Genomic DNA, 23,075 nt, shown 5'->3' on the forward strand with positions numbered 1-23,075 from the left:
GAATAACTCAATAACACAAGCACAAAATACACATCTTATCTGATTAGGCAATGCAGGAATAACTCAATAATACAGGCTCAAAATACACATCATATCTGATAAGGCAATGCAGGAATAACTCAATAATACAGGCTCAAAATACACATCATATCTGATAAGGCAATGCAGGAATAACTCAATAATACAGGCTCAAAATACACATCATATCTGATAATGCAATGCAGGAATAACTCAATAATACAGGCTCAAAATACACATCATATCTGATAAGGCAACGTGGGAATAACTCAATAACACAAGCACAAAATACACCTCATATCTGATTAGGTAATGCGGGAATAACTCAATAATACAGGCTCAAAATACACATCATACCTGATAAGGCAATGCGGGTATAACTCAATAATACAGGCACAATCATACAATACACCTCATATCTGATAAGGCAATGCAGGAATAACTCAATAATACAGGCTCAAACATAAAATACACATCATATCTGATAAGGCAATGAGGGAATAACTCAATAATACAGGTACAAACATACAATACACCTCATATCTGATAAGGCAATGCGGGAATAACTCAATAATACAGGCTCAAACATAAAATATGCATCATAACTGATAAGGCAATGCAGGAATAACTCAATAATACAGGCACAAACATACAATACACATCATATCTGATATGGCAATGCAGGAATAACTCAATAATACAGGCTCAAAATACACATCATATCTGATAAGGCAACGTGGGAATAACTCAATAATACAGGCTCAAACATAAAATACACATCATATCTGATAAGGCAACGTGGGAATAACTCAATAATACAGGCTCAAAATACACATCATACCTGATAAGGCAATGCGAGTATAACTCAATAATACAGGCACAAACATACACATCATATCTGATATGGTAATGCAGGAATAACTCAATAACACAAGCACAAAATACACATCTTATCTGATTAGGCAATGCGGGAATAACTCATAATACAGGCACAAAATACACATCATACCTGATAAGGCAATGCGGGAATAACTCAATAACACAAGCACAAAACACACATCTTATCTGATTAGGCAATGCAGAAATAACTCAATAACACAAGCACAAAATACACATCTTATCTGATTAGGCAATGCAGGAATAACTCAATAATACAGGCACAAAATACACACCATACCTGATAAGGCAATGCGGGAATAACTCAATAACACAAGCACAAAATACACATCTTATCTGATTAGGCAATGCGGGAATAACTCAATAATACAGGCACAAAATACACATCTTATCTGATTAGGTAATGCGGGAATAACTCAATAATACAGGCTCAAACATAAAATACACCTCATATCTGATAAGGCAATGCGGGAATAACTCAATAATACAGGCTCAAAATACACATCATACATGATAAGGCAATGCGGGAATAACTCAATAATACAGGCACAAACATAAAATACACATCATATCTGATAAGGCAATGTGGGAATAACTCAATAATACAGGCACAAAATACACATCATATCTGATAAGGCAATGCGAGAATAACTCAATAATACAGGCACAAACATAAAATACACATCATATCTGATTAGGTAATGAGGGAATAACTCAATAATACAGGCTCAAAATACACATCATATCTGACTAGGTAATGAGGGAATAACTCAATAATACAGGCTCAAAATACACATCATATCTGATAAGGCAATGCGGGAATAACTCAATAATACAGGCACAAAATACACATCATATCTGATAAGGCAATGCGGGAATAACTCAATAACACAAGCACAAAATACACATCTTATCTGATTAGGCAATGCGGGAATAACTCAATAATACAGGCACAAACACACAATACACATCATATCTGATATGGCAATGCGGGAATAGCTCAATAACACAGTCACAAAATACACATCTTATCTGATTAGGCAATGCAGGAATAGCTCAATAATACAGGCACAAACACACAATACACATCATATCTGATATGGCAATGTGGGAATAACTCAATAAAAAAGTCACAAAATAGAACATCATATCTGATTAGGCAATGAGGGAATAACTCAATAATACAGGCACAAACATACAATACACATCATATCTGATATGGCAATGTGGGAATAACTCAATAACACAGTCACAAAATAGAACATCATATCTGATCAGGCAATGAGGGAATAACTCAATAATACAGGCACAAACATACAATACACATCATATCTGATAAGGCAATGCAGGAATAACTCAATAATACAGGCACAAACATACAATACACATCATATCTGATACGGCAATGTGGGAATAGCTCAATAACACAGTCACAAAATACACATCATACCTGATAAGGCAATGCAGGAATAACTCAATAATACAGGCACAAACATACAATACACATCATATCTGATATGGCAATGTGGGAATAGCTCAATAACACAGTCACAAAATACACATCTTATCTGATTAGGCAATGCGGGAATAACTCAATAATACAGGCACAAACATACAATACACATCATATCTGATAAGGCAATGCAGGAATAACTCAATAACACAGTCACAAACATACAATACACATCATATCTGATAAGGCAATGCAGGAATAACTCAATAATACAGGCACAAACATACAATACACATTATATCTGATATGGCAATGTGGGAATAGCTCAATAACACAGTCACAAAATACACATCATATCTGATAAGGCAATGCGGGAATAACTCAATAATAAAGGCACAAAATACGTTTTATTTAGTAGAACAAAACAGGAATAACTCAATAATAAAGGCTCAAAATACACATTATACATGATAAGGTAATTTGGGAATAGCTGAATAATACAGGCACAAAATACACAATACATCTAATAGAGCCATAAGGCCACTCATAACATTTTATCCTTATAAATGGTTATTCAGCGCAACCAGCACTGCAACAAATGAAGCATGTAATTATGCATATGTGTAAACTGAGCTTATTCACTTGCCAATACACATAAACAGGATTTTCATATGTAAATGGGCTGCCTTGCTACATGTAGCTATACAGGTTGTGCCAGGCTACTAGCATACTGATGTAAGAAGTGCATTAAATGAAGGCTTGCCACAACTTTTTCACTATCGTTTTTCGCACTTCCCACACGCAGGGCTGGCCATTTTCGTGTGTTTTGCATTTTGTGTGGTTCAGACATGCAACGTTTTACAAGGGATTGAATTCCTCTATGTGTCCAAAACACACTGTTTCGCCATTTATTTTTTGGTTCCATTACAGACCAGTTTTGAGCCCAGAGTTTTCATGAAAAAATTCCTTATATGAGCTAATAAAAATGTAGTAATATAACAGTTTTATATCCAGGGCGTGACATATCCATGAAAGGCACAATGATTTATCATCAAATCAATATGGCTTTTGAACAAACTTCATTTTTTAAATTAAAATCCAAAATGAAAATGGTGAAAACTAAAGATGTTATTTACCTCTAGGCTTCATTTTTTTCCAGCCAGAAAAAAAAAAACAAAGATCTACATCTAAACCATAATAATATCCTGTGTTACATTTCCTGTGTCTGACAGACAATGACTTGGAGACAAAGTCTTTCTTAATACTTCGGCCATTCTTAAAAAAATCCCTGTTAGGTGTAACATATAAATAAATAAATAAATGAAATAGTGAAAAAATAGTGTAGATAGAGATTTCCTTTTTTTATTTGGGCTAATGAGAAAGACATTTCAAAGAAAATTAACTTTAAAAGAAAAATTAAAAAAAAAAACACTCCAACACACTCAAAAAAAAAAAAAAAAACAAATTTAGAGTAAGAGCATTTTGGCAGGGTCTGTTACGCCATATGGGCATATTATTAATGACGACCCAATACACTCTGCTCACGTCTGCAGACAAAATGCTGTATTAAATGTGGGAATGCTTGCCAAAGGCCTGTGGGTTTCTACGGCACACCGGTTTTGTCTACCCATTATATAACCGACTCTCACGATGTATTAAATAAAGTGAAAACTTCTTCTACACTGTGCTGTACACCAATCAAATAAATAAGTCTGGTGTAAGTTCAGGATTTCTTAAAATTTACCAGGTCTAGTAGTCATCTTGTCTACATGTAGCCTATAGCATATCCTTGTTGCCATGGTTACGGAAATGGAAGTATTACGGCTTCTTTCAAGGCGACCACAATACCGTCAAAATGATCCCAACTCACTTCCACAATATATGACAAAATTATGCTGCCTACAGGGATGTTATTACTCTCATACGAGGGACGCTCATTTTATTTAATAGTTACATTTATTTATTTTAAAATACATAAATACATTCCAATGCTATTCCTGCTTTAAGAATTCCAGTAGGCCCTATAAGACAACTCCCTGCCTAAACACAACATCTGCCTAATACACAACATGTACCGGTACCTGACAAACCTTCTGATAGCCTCACACACCTCACTGCCTCACCAGGTACATGTACCTAACAAACCTTCTGACAGCCTCACACACCTTTCTGCCTCACCAGGTACATGCACCTGACACACCCTCTGACAGTGTCACACACCTCCCACCCTCACCAGGTACATGTACCTGACACACCTTCTAACAGCCTCACACACCTCCCTTGAGGTGTACCACTTGGGGTGCATCATATCTGAACAGAGGTGTATCTAAGGTATCCTTGAGGTGTGTGTGTGTTGAAGGTCTTTCTAAGGTACTAGCTGCCAATTATGCAAATTAGTACCTCAAGTACACCTATAGTACACCTCAGTGTAGAAGTACCCTGTAAATATTAGGTAAAAAATATGATGCCTGAGGTGTATCTGAGGTACATGTTTATTGGCAAGGTGGATGAACACTGTTTTCACTTTTATTTTGATAGAGAACAAGGTCAAAACACTTGAACATTGGCAGCATGTACATAAATTTAAGCAAGTTTGTACATGTAAGTGCATGCTGTTCTGTGTTTGCAGTAGGTCATATGTGTAAATCTCGGCTGATTCACAACAACAATAAACAACAACAACAACAGTAATTTACATTTACATGAGGCTCTCTAGCTGCTTGATCAAAATTTAGTGATAGTCTTTTAGAACTGATCATGCGCCCAAACATGTTACAAATTCTGTCCTAGGAAGTATCAATCTGTGCATAATGGGTTTGTTTTCCCACAGCCATCTTTAAATAATCAGGGGCAAAGATATATGTGCTCTGTGATTGGTCGATATTTGCACACTAAATGGCAAGTCAGAATGGGGTGAGAAAAAGGCTTATATTTACTTAGAAAACATTTTTTCTTTTGCACAAAAACATTTGTAATTTTGTACTCACCACTTTGAGATAAATCTGATCTCATTATAAAACTTTAAAAACATCATTCAATTTTTTTTTTCAACCTTCAAAGTTTCTAAGGTATACCTGAGGTACATCACTCAATTTTTTTCAACCTTCACAGTTTCTAACGTATACCTGAGGTACATCTTCTAAGCATTGATTTTTTTCAAAGTTCCTGACGTACATCTGAGGATAGGCATATGGCTGGGGTGTACTTGAGATACAGTACACCTTAGAAAATATAGATGGGGTGTACACCTCATCTATATCTCACAATCAGGTGTGCATGAGTTGTACACCCCACATCTATACCTCACATTGAGGTGTCTGTAAGGAACACCTACCTGACTCACCAGGTATGTGTACCTGACCAACCTTCTGACAGCCTCACCAGGTATATGTACCTGATAAACTTCCTGCCAACCTCATATACACTTCTGCCTCACCGGTACAAGTACCCGACAAACCTTCTGACAGCCTCACACACCTTTCTGCCTCACCATAAACACATACCTGACAAACCTTCCGACAGCCTCACTGTCTCCCCAGGTATATGTACCCGACAAACCTTCTGACAGCCTCATTCACCTGACAAACCTTCTGACAACCTCACACACCTCACTGCCTTACCTGGTATGTGTATCTGACAAACTTCTGATAGCCTCACACACCTCTCTGCCTCACCAGGTACATCTACCTGACAAACTTTCTGACATCCTCACACAACTCACTGCCTCACCAGGTACATGTACCTGACAAACCTTCTGACATCCTCACACACCTCCCTGCCTCACCAGGTACATGTACCTGACACACCTTCTGACTGCCTCACACCTCCCTGCCTTACCAGGTACATCTACCTGACAAACCTTCTGACAGCCTCACACACACCCCTGCCTCACCTGGGGCCAACCTTCTGATACCTTCACACATCCCTCTGACTCACTATACCTGACAAACCTTCTGACAGCTTTACACACCTCACTGCCTTGCCAGGTACATGTGCCTGATAAACCTTCTGATAGCCTCACACACCTCACTGCCTCACCAGGTACATGTGCCTGACAAACCTTCTGATAGCCTCACACACCTCCCTGCCTCAACAGGTACATGTACCTGACAAACCTTCTGACAGCCTCACACACCTCCCTGCCTCACCAGGTACATCTACCTGACAAACCTTCTGATAGCCTCACACACACCCCTGCCTCACCAGGTACATGTGCCTGACAAACCTTCTGACAGCCTCACACACCCCCTTGCCTCACCAGATACACGTACCTGGCAACCCTTCTGACAGCTTTCCACATCTCATTGCCTCATCAGGTAAACATGGAATTGAAATAGTGCCAGTCTCAGAAATTTTTTATATGGCAAATTTTATGATGATAATTTTGATGATAATTAGGCCACATGTAACACCCTATGATGATAATTAGGCCACATGTAACACCTTATGCTGATAACTAGGCCACATGTAACACCTTATGATGATAATTAGGTCACATGTAACATCTTATGATGATAATTAGGCCACATGTAGCACTTCTTAACGAATGTCCTCATAAATCACCAGGTTTTCAATCACAGATTTCTGCAAACTTCCCTATTATTTCACACTTTAAAAAAAGCTTTTCTAATCCAAAAATATCAAGGGAAGATTATTATGCAAATTTGCATGTTTCATGTTAATTAAATGGAGCCAGCAAGAGTGCCCACAATAATTAAGTCAAGGTTGAAATATATTATCCATTATTATCCATCATATCCACGGGATACACTTAAACAATTACTGATGTTACGACACTCAAAAGGATGTCTTCAAGAAAAGTTTAATACATGCATGTATCAGGTTGGCCAGGTCAGGTTGTATCATACAGTCAACTTTACCTGCATGGCTCAAAGTATTCATTTCAAAATGATTTATTTCTTTATTGGACTGCTATTTAATACCATTCTGAAGAATTTGTCCATGCCAGTCAGTTATATCGTGGAAGAAAGAAATACATTAGCCTGGTGCTTAATGTTTACCCTAATGAAAGAGCCAATTTCAGTGCAACTCATGCACATTTTTAAATTGATTTTGGAGACAAAACTACATTGGTTGGATTGCCCAGTTTCAAGACAGCACAAGATGTATAACTTCATCGGAATAATGCTTTCAGAATGAGTAAACACCTTGCAAATCTGCGAAAAGGTTGAGGAATTACAGTATCAATAGAGGCAATAGAACACAACAAAACAATAAACCACAATCCCACACACCTAAATGTAAACCAATACCATACATGTACAAAATCATAAATCATGTTTATAAAACAGAAAAAATTTAAAAAAATATCCAACACAAATAGAAAATTCTGCGTACATTTAGCCGAGCCACCTGAGGTCTCTCAGCTGATGAGGATGCTTAGCTATATGTACAAGCTGGAACCGATCTAATCAGCAACATTACACACCATCAAGGTGTTTGAGTATACTTACTGGAAGCATTGGGGAACAAACCAAAAAAAAGAAATCAATAAAATCTTGAATGATGAGAGTTAACCTGTTGAGCTTGCCGACAGGTGAACATGAAGCTGTTGTACACTTGTGTCTCTGATCAAAGAAACGACGGTCACCACATAAACACGGAGAATACTGCACTACCCAGCATAGAGCGTTGGGATGCAGGATGAACTGAGGTTGTCTCATACATGTAAGCCTGCCTATATGTAACGTTATGATAATCCAATTACCATGGAAACCAGTGTTAATACTTACATGTAGGTATATTGCATCACCATAGTAGTTTATACATGAATGCATAACCATTATCACACTGACAGGCCCCTGTTCTATATTTACTTACTGGTAAACTGCTTCGGCCAAAATGTATGACAGCAACCTCACTGGTAATTGCATAACCTCACTGATAAATTATATAACCTCACAAGGAAAAAGCACAAGGAAAACACCACTAGCAATTAACACATGAAGTGAAAACAATTGGTAAGAAATTAATTGATCACAAAATGGGGTAAATACTGTAGCTAGTAACTAACTAACTATTAACTACTAACATACTGATCAAATTGATGGAAATATCACATATAATTACACAATACACTGACTGGAAACAATGAGTACAAAACATTTACCAGCAATTTGGTAATGCTGGTATTTCGAAATACCAAGGTGTCAAATAACAAATGTCTAATATGTCACTAACCAAGCATTAAGAGTAAAGTAAAGGGAAGCTAAAATATGAAGTACTCTCCAGCCGCACTATGGTGGGACATACTGATAGTATGTAGGAACTCTTACATCACATCACTTTTTTTCCTGATGTTCACCAGAAGGAAGGAATTTGGGGGAAAATTATTTCAGTAATCTTTGACTCATGGGCAAAAAGAGTTATTTCAACATTCAGTGTCGTGATTAGAGTTGAATAAATCTCCTGAGACGTCAGAGTTCCTAGCCTCTGATAGTGTGGTCCATAAAGCCCACCTCAGAAGTCAAACATTTGAGTGCCTTTAGCTCCTTTCACAACAATCCAATAGAATAAATGAAAGTATATTTATGCATAGTTTTAAGCGGTCTACTTAATGATGCCTACTTCTATTTTTAGAGGTCTTTTCCTTTAACATTCCATAGTACAGAGCACCCCAGAGTACCCAAGAGCACCCCAAAGCCAGAGTACCCCAGAGTACCCCGGAGCATCATGGATAAACAAAGCTGCTATGCACACATCATGTAACAAATAAAAGACGTCTTTACTACCATCTTTATACTGATGCAGATGTTGAAATAAGAGATCACCCTATTACAGCTTTATCAAAATGCTAAAAGCTGAAATAAGAAATCTCATTACTACAGTTTTATCAATATGATCAAGATGATGAAATAAGAAATCTATTTTTTTATTTATTTGATTGGTATTTTATGCCACACTCAAGAATACTTCACTTATACGATGGTGGCCAGCATTATGGTAGGAAGAAATCGAGTCTCTTTAATTATTACAGTCTTATCAATATGATAAATGTTGAAATAAGAGAGCTCTCTATTATAGCTCTATCAAAATGATAGACATACTGTAGTGAAAGATCTCTCTGCTATAGTTTTCTCCAGATGACTGAGATGATGATATAAGAAATCTCTACTACAGTCTTATCAAAATGATAAATGTTTAAATAAGAGAGCTCTCTATTATAGCTCTATCAAAATGATTGTGATCCTGAAGTAAAAGATCTCTCTGCTGTAGTTTTATCAATATTAACGAGATGCTGAAATAAGAAATCTCTCCACAATAGCCTCAGGAGCTGCAGGTCACATTACAATGTAAATCCGTTACTCGATGGAACAAATCCGTAACATGCTGACACCCGGTTAGGTTGTCCACTAAGGACAGAATGATACAAACATGATAAATTTGCTGATAAACGGTAATGCAGATACATAATCTTATAGAGGTAACGTTCTTTCTGCCTGTAAACGAGTATGGCTTACCTGTGACACAGCTGTTTAGGCCTATGTATATGACAGGGGCAGGCTGGCAAGGCTGGCTTCATTCTCCACATGTGTGTGCGTGCTAAGACTGATTAAACAGCTACTTGCCATCCCACCGACAGGTGGGTGTTACAGTGGGTGGATCCCATCAGGAGAAATACTTGATATGACTTAACCACCTGACCTGGTAAGGTACATGTACCTCTGATTAAATGTTCCATCCTCTCGCCTCTGAAGCATTCCTGTGAGAATTGACCCAGGAAATGGTCAGCTGATTGCCTGTTGAGTGCCTACCGTTGGGAAAAGAGGACACGTATGTATAATCCACAGGTTAATGATCTCGCCTTTCACAAAAATCAGGATATATATGTTAGCAAGTGGAGAATTGATTTCCAGTACTTAGGTCAGCAGGTCTGTTGTTAGGTAGGGAATTAAGGATACAGAGGAATAAAGTGGGAGAGGGTGGGTAAGGTTGCATGGGAGGAGAGAAAATATTAGCATCAAAATAAAACCGTTAACTGCTTTAAGCAATTCATTTCACAGCTGCTAAATTTGATTTCAATCACATTCAATGTCTTCAGATAAAATTTTGTTGGTCCAGGAATACTTATGGACACAGGAACACTAGTGTGAATTGTTTTCCTATGTTGGCAGTCATTACTTGATTGTGGTATGTACATGTATGGTCTGGGGTGAAGCTGCCATTGATGGGCGTGGCGTAACTCAGGTCTGCTTGCGTAATCTTGGCACCCAGACTGGCACACAACGTTATCCAGCTGACTATGGAATACTTTGGCTCTTATATACTGACACACTTTGAAAATGCAAAAGGGACATTTGATGTAGCAACATCAAAAGCAACCAGTGATATTGAAAGGTGTTTTCTATGGAAGAAAAACAAATCGAACTTGAAGAAGGACTAGATCAGAAAGATGTATATTACAGCATGATTAGGCCCTTGTTGCAGAGAAAAACTGATGTCTGGCAGCTCGGGGTTGTTGTTCAATGCGGGCCAAGAAATATAAGGTCATGTACTATCTTGGACACTCTTACGTTTCTACATTTAGCCTGGACCAAGAAATAGTATCAACTACAGAGTACAGGTCGGATACCATATCTTGCATTTATATACATTCTTGAAATCCACAATATACTGAACAACCAGGCCTTTTTTTTTTCTTTTTTTTTTTTTGCGGGGAAGCAGAACTCTATGTATTTATATTAGATTAACTAAGACACAGAAGGGAACATTAGACCATTTCATTTACAACTCACTTTAATAGCTGTCAACAAAGTGGGTTACTATGGTTACACGGAAATACTAAACCGCGCAGAGGGCAACCATGTGCCACTGGGTAACCACACGTGGTCATGTGAAAATGTATTATGGTTTAACCACGTGCCCAGCTTGCCATGACAACTGAAGTCAGATTACAGTGACATGCACAGGTCCTTAGCCTGTCTAACAAAACAGATCAATACAGCCCCGTGTAGATCTAATGTCTGCAGTGAGAGCTTTTAGTAGTAATCTTTGTGGGGGTGAGGAAATGGACATACACACAACCCTTTTGAAGAGATGAATACACTGAAGGACCATTCCACTCCTCATGCAGGGTTGTTGCAACAAAATATAGGCATTACCAGCTTGCTATCAAGAGGGATTTTGCCACATTATAAACACAGTAAAATTTGCGATTATAAACGCAGTAATCAGCAGTAGCTCCATTATAAATGACGGTTGATCACATTCACACAGCCAAATGTTTCAGTTAAGTCATATGACACTGGATTCTTTCTCTCCCCCCCCCCCACCTCCCCCCTCCAATTTTGGAAAACTGGTGCTGACCACAGTAGGGTTATTATACCCTGCAGTGACTATAGCTAGCACACTGCCCCCACTTCTGATAAAAAATATGGAAATTTTACATTAATGAGTTGGCCTACGTTAATATTACGAAGAAATTATGAAAAAAATATCGCACATTTGCGTTGTTGTTTACTTGCTTTGGAAACATCAGGAAGTTTTGTTCCTAGTCTTGTGTTTTTGGCTAGGCTTACAAAAGTTCATGACTCGGCACATTCAAAGAGCCAAGAGTAAAGCTAGTGCGCTAAATAACAGCGAGCAAACAGAGTTTGACAGTAATCTTGTTAACATGGAAAAGTTGCGTTTAAAAGACCCGCATACGAACGTCTTTCAATACAAGTTTTTCTTCCTGCAAGGACTTTCAATTTCACGGAAATGTTCAAGTCACTTTGACGGGTACCTTGTCGCAACATGTATATTTTTTAAACCTGGGACATAGTTTCCGCCTAAACACACACAAACATTCAACTTCCCGTGTAAAGAACCATCTGGGGTGAATTGTTTTTGTAAAAACTTGCAATACAAAAAGCAGATTTTTTTTTCGTTCTAGTTTATATGAATGTAAGCTCACTTCTCACTTCATTCTCACACCGAATGTAATCTAAACCAAGCCTAAAGGTGCAATCTAGGCCTATGTAAGTTTTTCTTGAAAAAAAGTAAATAAAAATAATACAAAAAATTAAACACATACATATATATTTGGAAACCTTGGGCACATTACATGTATTTAATTTTTTTTGACACTTTTTTGACATTTTTTTTTCCTTTTTTAAAGTACCGGTATAATGGTTGTGCAGTAATTTACGCAATATGACTGCAAATGTTATTGCTACCTCACATGCTGTGTAGGTTTACATTGTAGATTTATGTTTTGAAATCAAACTTTGTGCCCTTTATGAATTATTCACCACTTTGCCAGGAAATGCCTCTTAGTTGCTCCACTGTACGCAATTCTCGTCCCTGTGTAATGGTTTAATTTCCTTCACCCTTCAAAAAGAGGAGCATCTCCAGCAACCAACCTCCACGCCTACCCTCATCATGCAACGCATCACACACCGGCCCTATTCTCGCATCATTTCTACAATTGTGAAACACTTGTGTAAAATAATTGCATTTTAGTCTTTCAGTGGCTGCGGGGCCTACTGTTGACTTACTGTTGCCATTTTAATTTCCTCCGGTGAGTGTGTTTCAGGTACTGTCACAGATACATGTATATACGTATGTGCCCCAAACCTCCCCCACTTGGTGAAGATGCTCCGTGGTATTATCTGGGAATTCATCAGGGGTAAATATGTATACATATCATGTGTACAGGATGTGTCAGACAGACTTTCTTTTCGTTTGAATATCGACAATATTGAAATTTAGTGCTTGGCTCCCAGCATGTTTGTATGAGCGTACATATAGCCCCACCGGTAGCTAATTCACTCTAACGTGGAAAAATAAGTCAACAAAACTATTATAAAAGGCGCGACAGTTACCTCGACAGGATCTTCTCGATTGTCTCCGAATTCTACATGGTTTCTTCTAGTCTCTGTTCCGTTTTCTTCGGGCTATAGGCTTGATCTTTTCCCGGCTTTGCTCAGTTTTTTTTCGGATTTTCTTTGGTTTTCGGGGGCTTTCCTTGAGTTTCTTCGGGCTAGGCCTATAAGCTTAGTTTTCTCCTGGTTATCCTCGGTTTTCTGTGTGGTATAGGCTAAGCTCTCAGTGAAATATAGGCCTTTAGCCTAGGCTCGGTTTCTCCAGGTTCTGTTTCAGACTAGATAGACTCGGTTTCCTCCAGGTTCTTCTCGGATTTCCTCGGGCGCTGCTCGGTTACCTTCCAACCCTGCTCGGGTATCTTCGGGCTATTCTCGGTTTGCTCCAAATTAGGCTCGGTTTCTTCCGGGCTTTGCTTATGTGGTGTGGACATCGTGTTCAGTGCATTGCAAGAAACTCGAAGGTGGAGTTTACACACGTACTGAAAACTCAATCATATATGTCACTCGTCATCTTCGTCGGTGGTTCTCTAATACAGAAAGAAAAACAATCCGTTTGAAACAAAAACGGGTACATTTTTGAACGCTGAATAGTTGGGTGTGAATATAGGCATGCAATACAAACTCAAGCTTAGCCCAGGTCCAAGCTGGACGTTCCTACCGTCATGACCGTAGCGCCCAGCTTCCACGCGACAGCTTCACTTATAAATTTTTTTATTATGAAATTATCCGCGTGAAAGTCTATATGACCGAAGCCTGGCGTTACGGGCTAGCTCAAGCTGTCACGCGAAGATTACTAACAATTTAGCTTATATAATTGAATTGATGTATTGTTGCTAGAAGCGACATGTGTGCAAAGTACGAGTTACCCAACAGTATGATACCAAGGTTGAAAACCACTGATTTGTATTCGTATTACCTTCGCTCATCAGACTGGATTGCTCACTCACATTATCCGGAAGGCCCTTCGGAGAAAGACACTAACATATACACGAAGTATAGAGTTACAGCTCGCTGTTTATTGCTCTCACAAAATGTCAACGTTGGTTTTATCGTGTGTATACAAGCATTTGCTGGACATTTCAAAGTCGAGATCATTTGCGCAGTACCGTCAATATCAGGGTAGCAAATGATGCGGAAGACACGTCTCCATATGTATTGTTCCATTCCACTATATAACATTGACATAAGGGGCGTGGCCGAGTTGTTACATCAGGCGCTTGACTACACTTGAAACATTCATCTGTTATTTTTTATACAGAAAGTCTGTTGCCTGAGTGATGCTACAATGTGGTCTGCTAGTGCAGCAGATTGTTCTGTTAAATACAACACACATATTCTGTTAATTCAACATAAAGATTCTATTAGACTAACGGGACATTATGTTGAATATGACACAGCACTATGTTATAATAACATAATACATTCTAGGATCACTCAGACAACAGACTTTCTGTTAAAATTAACAGATTAATTTTTTTAAGTTTACCAATCACTATATATTAGACACACGAGAGACGGGTTCAATCCCGGCCTTGGACATGGAATTATATGTTGATTCTCCTCACTCTCAGTGTTCAATGCCCATGAGACTTTGGTGACATTAAATCCTTGAGCCGTCCGCCAGATGAAGCCTACGCGTAGAAATCCTTTAGTGTATGCATGGCGATGCACCAAATAAAGCAAAAAAAAAAAAAAAAACTTCGGCAATACAGATCTGAGTTTACCTGTCACATTCAGGGTATATGTCTTTAATTGTCTGCATCTTGATACTCATATCAGGTCCAGCTCATGCTGGCTTCCTCTATGGCAGTTCGTGGGAAGGTCTGCCAGCAACCTGTGGATGGTTGGCGGTTTCCCCCGGTCTCTCCCCGGATTCCTCCCACCATACTGCTGGCCGCCGTCGTATAAGTGAAACATTCTTGAGTATGGCGTAAAATACAAATAAAATAAATGAATTGATATTCATATTCTGTGTGATAGCCTTATAAGGCCTATAATGAAACGCAAGCCATTTTACGACTTAATAATTGACATTTCCTGCAGAAAATATATGAGTGATACAGTTACCCCATTTAAGACCTAGCTTATAAAGGGTTAACTCGAATATCAATGGTCGTATATCAATGGTCGTATTTATGTATATACATACACGTAGTAGACAATACTTAACTGAGCATGCATCGTGTTCAAAGCCATTTGAGGGTTGAGCGTATATAGAGTCGATATTGCAAACCTTGAAATTGCCGATATCCATCCATAACAATCGTCATTGTCACGCCCTTAGTTCCAACAAAGACAGACTGCCTGGTGCCTGATCGAACCGTTAGCAAACAACAGGCAGACTCAGGTAACACGCACAACTTGAATAATGTTGTCGTGCGACGATCCTGCAAGAGAGAATCTGCATGAATGCAATTGTGGACAGTTTTACAATGTTATTGTAAAACTGATTTTGAGCATAGTATTTTGCACGAGTGGAATTAAAATAACTTCTCCAGAGACATGTATGTTTTGTTCGGATTTATACGCTTACGCACGTATATAAGTGTAAGGTTTCTTTTGTGATTATATTATGTATAGAAAGGACTCTGTCCAGCATCCTCTCCGTTACAGAGCAACGCCCATGAAGGAACCAATGTCTTGGAAATTCACACAATACCTTATTCCTCTATTATATTATATATAGAAAGGACTCGGTCTAGCATCCTCTCCGTTACAGAGCAACGCCCATGAAGGAACCAATTTCTTGGAATTTCACACAATACCTTATTCCTCGATTATATTATATATAGAAAGGACTCGGTCTAGCATCCTCTCCGTTACAGAGCAACGCCCATGAAGGAACCAATGTCTTGGAATTTCACACAATACCTTATTCCTCGATTATATTATATATAGAAAGGACTCGGTCTAGCATCCTCTCCGTTACAGAGCAACGCCCATGAAGGAACCAATGTCTTGGAATTTCACACAATACCTTATTCCTCGATTATATTATATATAGAAAGGACTCGGTCTAGCATCCTCTCCGTTACAGAGCAACACCAATGAAGGAACCAATGTCTTGGAATTTCACACAATACCTTTTTCCTCGATTATATTATATATAGAAAGGACTCGGTCTAGCATCCTCTCCGTTACAGAGCAACGCCCATGAAGGAACCAATGTCTTGGAATTTCACACAATACCTTTTTCCTCGATTATATTATATATAGAAAGGACTCGGTCTAGCATCCTCTCCGTTACAGAGCAACGCCCATGGAGGAACCAATGTCTTGGAATTTCACACAATACCTTTTTCCTCGATTATATTATATATAGAAAGGACTCGGTCTAGCATCCTCTCCGTTACAGAGCAACGCCAATGAAGGAACCAATGTCTTGGAAATTCACACAATACCTTATTCCTCGATTATATTATATATAGAAAGGACTCGGTCTAGCATCCTCTCCGTTACAGAGCAACGCCTATGAAGGAACCAATGTCTTGGAATTTCACCGAATACTACATTCCTCGATGCTGAAGCACCTTTCATGGTTGTGTTTCGAGTATAATTTTTCGATCAGGTATTCAAGAATCATTCAGAACTAGTTTTGCAGTTATTGACCGTGACAATGTACTTTTTTTTTTTTACATATCTAGGGAATCCACTACGCGCGCAAAGCTGCATTGCAGTATGGAATTGCACGAAAAAATGATTTCGATATAAAACCTTGTCAAATCTAACCAGTCAAAATGAAATTGTTTCCATCACTCTGTATACTTCTATATGTTAATTATTTATTTTATATACCTAAATGACCTCAAATGTCGATCAAAAATATACATTAGAGGTCGCTCTTCTGTATGTCATAAAATGTTACCTTTGGTGCTAAAACTTACATTTTTCCTGTAAGATATCATCCTACTTTGCAACAACAACAAAAAAGAACTATCAAAATCGCTAAAAATGAGCAACTTTGTCATGAACGAAAATTTAGGCCATTTAGAGTATGTCATTAATGATTAACATCGTGTTTTTCATATTTTTTAAACTTAAATACGACGCTGATTTACGGTTGGAGAAGACTGAATGTTCCGTGCCTCACAGTCCTAACTGAAAGCCGCAGGTCAATCAGGGCAAGCTGGATTCGAGCCTTTGACCTCGCTAACCAGGGGCCGATCAGCTGCCCGCGGGGCGTCCCGTTATTATCAAACAGCGGTGATCTCTCTGTCGCTTTGAGTGATAGTTAAAACCAGAACAGACAAATGCATTAGTGAATGTAAACAAAAGCCAGTGAGGGTGGCACAGGGAGCAGGATGTGAGGGACTGAAAAAGACTGCAACATGTTCACTGCAACAATTTGACCGACGTAGATCCCCACTGTTCCTTTGTATTGTTCATTTATTTTGGTATTAAGTGCGATCGAAGGGGACAAATAGCCGCACGTATATGCCCGCCACATTTGAATCGTAATAACGGGGGCGGGGGTGGGGGGTGGGGGTGGGGGGTGTATTATAAATATGTATTTATTTTCCGGAACAAAGGTAGACATCCTGCATGCGCCTATATAGAGGATTCCATATCAGTGCTATTGGCGGCTGGCAATTCCCCATACATATAAGGTAGACATCCTGCATGCGCCTATATAGAGGATTCCATATAAGTGTTATTGGCGGCTGGCAATTCCCCATACATCACGACTCGTACGGTATCTGATGTACATTGTGTTTATCCCCCAAACCAATAAACATTTGGCAAACCTAACAAACATCTCCCAAACCTAACAAACATCTCCCAAACCTAACAAAAACATCTCCCAAACCTAACAAACATCTCCCAAACCTAACAAAAACATCTCCCAAACCTAACAAACATCTCCCAAACCTAACAAACATCTCCCAAACCTAACAAAAACATCTCCCAAACCTAACAAAAACATCTCCCTAACCTAACAAACATCTCCCAAACCTAACAAAAACATCTCCCAAACCTAACAAAAACATCTCTCAAACCTAACAAAAACATCTCCCACATCACACAAACATCTCCCAAATTTATTTATTTCTTTATTTATTTATATATTTTGCTGGTGTTATACGCTGGCTCAAGAATATTTCACTTATACGACGGCAGCCAGCATTGTGGTGGGAGGAAACCGGACAGAGCCCGAGGAAACCCACGATCATCTCCAAAACGAACAAACTTTTGGCAAACCAAGCAAACACTTCCCAAAGCAAACAAACATCTCCCAAACCAAACATCTCCCAAACAAAATAAGCATCTCCAAAACCAAATAAACACAACCCTACCCAAATAAGCATATCCCAAACCAAACAAGCATATGTAAAATGATTTTCAGCATCACCATGCATGCAGCACAAGAGAACGCCATGTATGTTTCGGAAGCGAGCACTTACTGGTTCTTCGATGCTTGTTCTGCGAATATTCTACTTAGCTTTGTTGGGGAGATGCTTATTTGGTTTAGGAGATGCTTGTTTTGGTTTGGGAATGCTTGTTTGGTTTGGGAGATGCTAGTTTGGTTTGGGAGATGCTAGCTCGTTTGGTTGGGAGATACTAGTTTGGTTTAGGAGATGCTAGTGTAACGGCCAAACGTTTATTTCCAAACCCAATAGCGATTAAGGCTGTTTTTAACCCACCCATGGATTTAGAATAAGGAAACCAGGAAAGCTGGGAAACAAAAGTTAATTTACAAAGGCATAATGGGACTGACGATCAGGCAGGAACCCTATATATAGATGAGATCATAGCGTAACCCTTATGATGGGTCAATTATGTCGGGGCCCCGACTTTTGTCGGGGGGTTAAAAAAAATTTTCCAAATTTTCCCCCCATGAATGTCATCTTTTTTTTCTCTTCCAACAGCATGTTTATTTTACCATGTCATTTTTGGGACTCCGTACTATACCGCGATATAAGTGAACCTGCCCTTTTTTATTTCTTTAATTTTTGTATTATCACTTTTTACTCTTTTTCGTCAATAACAGTGTGTCTTGTAGCAGACCGGCCCTGATGACAACATATGTATAGTGGTATGTGGAGGTTACCATATAGACATGCTTCACTCTGCCGCATTATGCTGACACCATGTACGGACACCGGGCAAACCTTAATTAACCCCATGTATGTGCTGAGTTCAAGTATCAAGATTGCTGACATCATCTCTTTTGTGATAGGACTAAAGACAACACCGGGCTGGCCACTCGCATAGAAAGGAATGCTCTACCATAGGGCTGTGTGGTATACCACAGAGGTTTATACAAATAAAAAAAAATAAATAAATAAAATACCGTGCAAGACACTTAAAACCCCTCTGACGGGCGAATGGACGGTGGCAACGATAATGCCCGTAGTCCAATTCTTGACCGCGGGGTAAAAGCTTACGCAGTTAAATAAAGGGACATTAGGCTTCACTTAATTAGCGGTATGTAGGTTATGCACAAGACCAAAAATAAACCGCATCTGAGAATGTACAGTTACCTCTAAATAGTTATAATCGGAAATTAGGTCTTCTTAGTTGTGCAGTATCTGTGACATAATTGTTTAGAAAATGGAAATTAAAACTCAGAACAAGGTATAAATCGTAAAATATTTCATAATCTGTCGTTCTTTTCAAGACTATAACGGTCTTCATTCCGCTGTACTTCATCCTTAATGCTGATGTAAATCATGCTTTTACGAGTCCAATATGCTCGTAGCCTTACATGTATATAGATGATCCGCTTCTATGATGCAAGTTTATATATTTATCTGAGGTTATGTTCGGCTTCAGGCACCTGACGTTTTCCCCCGTAAATCGCATCACTTCAAAACGTTTTAACCCATATACTGAGATACCGTCACCTATCTCACACCCACCCCCTCTCCAAATAGGAGTTACAAGAAACAGAATGATGGATGTTCAGCTCATACAACACTTTTTTCGTCTCAAACAACACGTACACGTTGCTGTCGAAAAGTGTGTCTCCTAATGCGCTCTTGTTGCTTTTGTATTCACTTGATCTGCTTTTAACACTGCACAGAAGATAGTTTCTTTTTCCAGAGAAAAGTTATTGGAGAAGGAAAGCGAGCTAAGTTTATGTATTTTTACATCGTACCGGTACGTAATTTTTCAGTCGTATGACGTTTGTGTGTGTACATATATTGTGTCTTCTGGCAGGGTAAGTCCATGTCGCCAAAGTGCTGCTGTAACCGAAGTATCATACTAAAGACACCTGGCAATGAAACCCCACCCAGTCGCATTATCCTGACATCGGGCCAAATAGTCCTATATTTCCTTGCTCTAATCGCTCAGCACTGAGTCCCAAGCGAGACGGCAAGAAGTATCACTTTAAAGGTCTTGGATATGACCCGACCTGGGTTTGATCCCGACTTTGAGGCGGACGCTCTAACCATTAGGCCACCCAAGCGGTCCAAGATATTGAAGCAGAATATTGAGGAGGGCTAAGTCATACATTTTTTACATTGTACTTCACTCAAACGACGACCAGGAGTCGGTCACTAAAATATGATGCCGAAGACAGACACTACAACCAGTCACATTATACTGACACTGGGCCATCCAGTCGTGTTTCCATGCTCTAACCTCTCGGTGTTGAACGCAAAGCAAGGCAGCAACAAGCATCATTTTAAAGCACTACTTCAGTCCTAAGAGAGACCAGGTTGAAATATTAAACTGATATGAAGGATACGTTTTGGAATATAGCTGACACCATGGTTCAAAAAATTCACACTGAATAACGCTATTTAACCCCTATAAGTGAAGTCCTGAAAAACAAAATCTTCGGCAGTTTCCGTAAAAGTCTCCTGATGTGACGTAGTAGTATTCCTTATGTGACGATGAATCTGGCTGATGTGAAGTCGCGTAAGGCAGTTACGCTGGAATGACGTTTGAAAGTACGTCATTTGTTGCTATAAGTCCGTAATAAGTGACGTCAAACCGGGCAAAATTGGGAACGACAGAAAACGTTTGTCAGTATTACCCTCCCGAACTAACAACAAGGGCTTTAATACAATGCGTTTTGTCTACAATTTAAGAAAACCGACTGTCTCGATCCTTATCATTTAACCTTGCCTTTAAGACTTTCATGTCTTAACACTAAAGTAGCTCTTTAAAATCTTTGTTAAGTTCAAAATCAGATAAAAACTCCCCATTGTTGCTCCACTAATTGGTGTCGTTTCTGTGATGTTCTTCAGCTGATTCCAAGCCTTTCCTGGTCAAGAATTCATACTGAGACAAAATGTGAGGGTGTTCAATTGCTCTCAAATTTGGCTGCCAATAAGCAGCGGGGTTGAACCACACTACGCCATGTCATTTAAAATAATGCACAAAACTAAGACTTGTAATTTTTTTTTCAACTTTATTTAATTATATATGGACAAGGATATCCTGATATTTACAAGTAGTGCCATCAATGCTTGGCCACAATGAAGATGATCCAGTTTTCAGATATAGTCTTGCCTGGCGAAAAAGTAACTTTATTTCTGAGCTATACCACTCATCAGCCAAAATGATATCTTGATTCTAAATGTTTCACATGGTGTTACATAAATGATTCATGAACGCAAAGCTCAAATTGAAGCTATTTACAGAACATACATTAAAGGTTATTTAGACTTGTCGCCATGCAGCTGAGTAATAAGCGCAAATTGTTGTCAATAACTGAATAACACCTAAAGAAAACACTGGACATGAAAATCCACGAACAAAGCTCAATTTACTTCAATTTACCTCCAACATGCACACGCACGACCGCCAACAAATTGCGCAGTTGGTACACTGGGTCGGCTTGACATACGAAAAATGTTGAATCTGTATCCAAGTCGAACCTTGACTAATATAGACATTTTATTTTTACTGAAAAAAAACGGTAACAAGGGAGTAAAACCTGCACTATATTCATGAAAGCTGACATACTTTTCACACTCCAAGTTAACCTGCACACTTATTCTATCTCACTGCCGAATCATCAAATCTTTCACACATACGATGTACGACTCGCCTATCAAATAATTGCGCAGTTGCACACAGGCTGTCAGTCAGAGTTAAGTCAACAAACACAAAAGAAGCAAAGCTACAGTAAATGTGGGACACAGAATAACTATTACGTTTTTATCACTTTCACACTTGAATTCACTCTTCTACCAACTAACTGCGCAGTTGCAAACTGGGTAAACTTTTCAAATGAAACAAGTTCAGCCTGTCTGAAGTCCACAAACCAATGAGTTGTTGTAACAACTTCATCTGCACAAAATATAAACTTTTCATCACTTATTTTTTTATCACTTCTCAGATTCACTCTTCTATCAACTAATTGCGTAGTTGCACACTAGATCAACTTTGCAGATAAACCCAGTTTAATCTGTCTAAAACCCACAAAACCACAGAGTTCTTGTAACAACTTCATCTGCAAAAGATGCATACTATAAATTTTGTCAACACTTCCATACTCAGATTCACTCTTCTATCAACTAATTGCGTAGTTGCACACTGGGTAAACTTTACAGAAACAAGCTCAATCTGCCTGAAGTCCACAAAACCACTGAGAGTTGTTGTAACAACTTCATCTGCACAAGATACAAACTATAAATTTTGTCAACACTTCCGTACTCAGATTCACTCTACTATCAACTAATTGCGTAGTTGCACACTGGAAACAAGTTCATTCTGTCTAAAGTCAAACAGAAATAATTTACAATGAATGAAGTCAAGAAAAAATTTATTTGATTACAGTTTTACATCGTACTCAAGAATATTTCACCTATATGACGACGGCCAGCACCTAAGATGGGAGGAAACCGGGCAGAGTCCATGGGAAACCAACAACAATCCGTGGGTTGAAGGCAGACCTCCCCACGTACAGCCAGAATGGAAGCCAG

The 23,075-nt window shown here is 38.8% G+C and overlaps 1 protein-coding gene across 3 annotated transcripts in view; it reads right to left on the minus strand.

Annotated features, from left to right (window-relative positions):
• LOC135476240 (calcium/calmodulin-dependent protein kinase kinase 1-like) overlaps positions 1-12,047 on the minus strand; it is a 119,459-nt gene extending 107,412 nt beyond the window's left edge. For 2 of the 3 annotated variants that reach the window (XM_064756189.1, XM_064756188.1), the window contains exons 1-2: positions 11,832-12,047; positions 9,850-10,139 (exon numbers count right to left, since the gene is read on the minus strand). The gene's annotated coding sequence lies outside the window, so the exon portion shown is untranslated. The remainder of the gene's footprint in view (positions 1-9,849; positions 10,140-11,831) is intronic. The other variant, XM_064756190.1, reaches the window with a different exon arrangement.
• Between the last annotated feature and the right edge of the window lie 11,028 nt (positions 12,048-23,075).

Source organism: Liolophura sinensis, chromosome 10 (assembly GCF_032854445.1).
Source record: "Liolophura sinensis isolate JHLJ2023 chromosome 10, CUHK_Ljap_v2, whole genome shotgun sequence".
Taxonomy (NCBI): domain Eukaryota; kingdom Metazoa; phylum Mollusca; class Polyplacophora; order Chitonida; family Chitonidae; genus Liolophura; species Liolophura sinensis.